This window comes from Lagopus leucura, unplaced genomic scaffold, assembly GCF_019238085.1.
Source record: "Lagopus leucura isolate 7727_CA_CO unplaced genomic scaffold, USGS_WTPT01 Super-Scaffold_100004, whole genome shotgun sequence".
Lineage (NCBI taxonomy): Eukaryota > Metazoa > Chordata > Aves > Galliformes > Phasianidae > Lagopus > Lagopus leucura.
The window spans coordinates 68,026,733-68,029,605 of record NW_024962264.1 but is presented as its reverse complement, the minus strand read 5'-3'; positions in this window follow the sequence as shown (position 1 = coordinate 68,029,605).

The window sequence follows — 2,873 nt, the reverse complement described above, 5'->3', positions numbered from 1 at the left end:
AAGGGTCTGAGACTCCTGAACAAGGTATTTCTGAGTCATTCCCAAATTCAGGAAATGGGGGCACCTCCTTCACCCCAAGATACACATCAAGATCTTCATCTGTAAATGCCCCCATGGAGCAGCTAAGAAAGATCTGACAACAGAAGTGTCCTCAGTATAAACAAACACAGCATTGCAAAACGCAGTGGCTGGAGGGCAGACAGAGGCATCCCAAAAGCCAGGGACACGGAGCTGGCAGCTGAGACCTTAATGGGAAATGATGATACAGATCACTTGCCCAGATTTCTTCTCATTTAGGCTGTCCATCAGGACAATGAGAACTGAACCACAAGGTCAGCGGCTCTCCATGGAGAGGATCTTACAGAGATGCAACAAGGCTCATTCCCTGTTGTGATGCTTCAACATAGTTGAGTTCCTTCACTCAGACTTTGGGAGAAACTACATCAGGGGGTCACACCACCTTATGACTGTGCACAGTCCCCTGCCTGAGGACCAGCAGGAGTGATCATCAGATGCTCAGCATCACTGAGCAGCGCTGCTAATGCCAAATCAAAGCTGCTCCATGGCCATCAAAAGGGAGGGCTCACAACTCTCTTCAGCAGGTCTCTGCTCACTGTTGGTGAGGCTACACAAGCTTTCCCAAAGACTGTTGTTTTGCTTTAGAAATGGAAGTGGTATTTTTTCTCTGGCAGACTGTGCTCTCACACAATCTCTCCCTGATCTAAGCTCACGTTGCAATGCTTTGCTGTGAAATTCATCCGATTCCATGAATTTCTAAAACTGCTGAAATGCTGTCTGGGTCCTCTGGGAGTTGACCATTATACATCTATTTCCAACAGCAACAAAAAGCTGTCAACTCTTTTTTTCTTCCAGATGTGGTTGTGATGTGTTTCCTAAATTGGCCCCTTTGATATCTGATGATCTGAGTGTTCATTCTCCTTCTTGCTCTGGACCTGCTATCTGCTCTATCTAGTTGTGCCCAGACATTGCCTCTCCTGAGAAGACCAGATTGTTTCATTCTTTCCCAACACTCTCATCCGTTCCCTGGAGCCAAGCTCCACCAAAGGTAAATTGTTCCATCCCTTTTGCTTCTTTTCCCAGGAGAATAGTTTCTCCACGTTGAATTTCTCCACGTTGAGTTGTTCCATGTTATGTGCTTTGTCATCCTTTCATCTTTTCACTTCAGATATTTAACTTGGGAGGAGCTGTAAATCTAATACCCTAATGGACACAGCCTTTGGTGGGTCAGAAAAGGTCAGTTCCATCTTGATAGTACTTTGGTTCTTCACCTTGTCTTCCAAAGCCTCATGCCTACAGGTGTGCTTGTGAGCTATGTCGTCCCCATGAGACTTTACCCAAATCTGTAAGCATATAAAAGATCTGAAAAGCAACGAACAAATCTCCAGAGCCCACTGTAGGCTTCATGCAAAAGAGTAGTCAGTCTTCCTTTTTCTGCATGTTTTGTTGTATTTTATTTCTGCTTAAAGATGACATGATGGCCCTGTGTGGAGCCAGGAGTCGAACTCAATGATGCTTCCAACTTGGAATATTCCATGATTCTGTGATTTCAAATGAGAGAAAATTAATGTTAAATTAATTTGTGGGATAGTGTCCTTTAGTACTTTTTGTTAAATCAATACAATCATAACTGTAAAGGCTGGAAAAAAAACCTATTAAATTAAAAAGATCTGAACAGACCTTTTCATATCACCCTACTAGCTCTGCAAAGAGGCTGCTAGCTTATATTTGCCTTTAGCATCTCTTGCAGAAAGACTTAGCTTTGATCTCAAGAAGTGAAGCAAGAGAGGACTCTACTGCCCTTAGAGTTTTTCACATCCACTGTGAAAAATTGAGACTTCATTTCCCATTCCAGTGTCTGGCTTTAATTACTGTTTGGAGAATAGCAAAGTGACCCATGTAGCCCCAGAAAATCCCCAGTCCTGTGTTCAGCTCCCTGCACACGTCACAGTGCACTGTGCTGCCTTGTCCTGCTGTTCTGGTTCGTCATCTTCACTGGAGAAAAACTGAAAAATTGTCTTCCAAGCAAGCTCATGCAAAGGGTATTAGCATCATCAGCCCTCTGCAAGGAAGTCTGATCTCAGCTTCTTCATCTGGAGAAGCGTGTCTTCTTCAGCTCGTAGTTAAACAAAGCCAGGAGTAATGGGGAACAGAACTTCAGAAATGGCATTAAATTCACCCTAATGATTGGACTCATTAACAAGCAGTGGAGCCTGCCTCCACTGGGAGGTTTCCTCAACCCTGTGGTTATTCATTATGGCATTCGTGATTTTCCATCTGAGATGGCCTCTGAATGAGGGGCGGAGATATTATTTCCTAGACACAGTGTGGCTCCTGTCAAGCTTCAGAGGCAGTGTGAGGGGAACAGAACCAGACTCTGTGACCTTCAGCTACATGTGATTTCTAAGAGAAATTGTTCTCTCACAGACAGCAAGCAAAAGTGGAGCAAAAAATGACTATCTCGGCAAAGCACAAAGTGAGCACTACAGAAGGCCACCACTAAATGATGTGGTTGATCCCATGCCTTCAAGCGGCTGATGAGCATCAGACTCCAGAAAATGGCTCAACTCTGTTAAAATCAGCAAGTAATCTTCAGATTTCATAGAATCATAGAATGGCCTGGGTTGAAAAGGACCACAATGATCATCTGGTTTCAACCCCCTGCTATGTGCAGGGTCACCAACCAGCAGACCAGGCTGCCCAGAGACACATCCAGCCTGGCCTTGAATGCCTCGAGGGATGAGGCATCCACAGCCTCCTTGGGCAACCTGTTCCAGGGCCTCACCACCCTCTGGGTGGAAAACTTCTTCCTAATATCTAACCTAAGCCTTCCCTGTCTTAGTTTTTAGATCTAA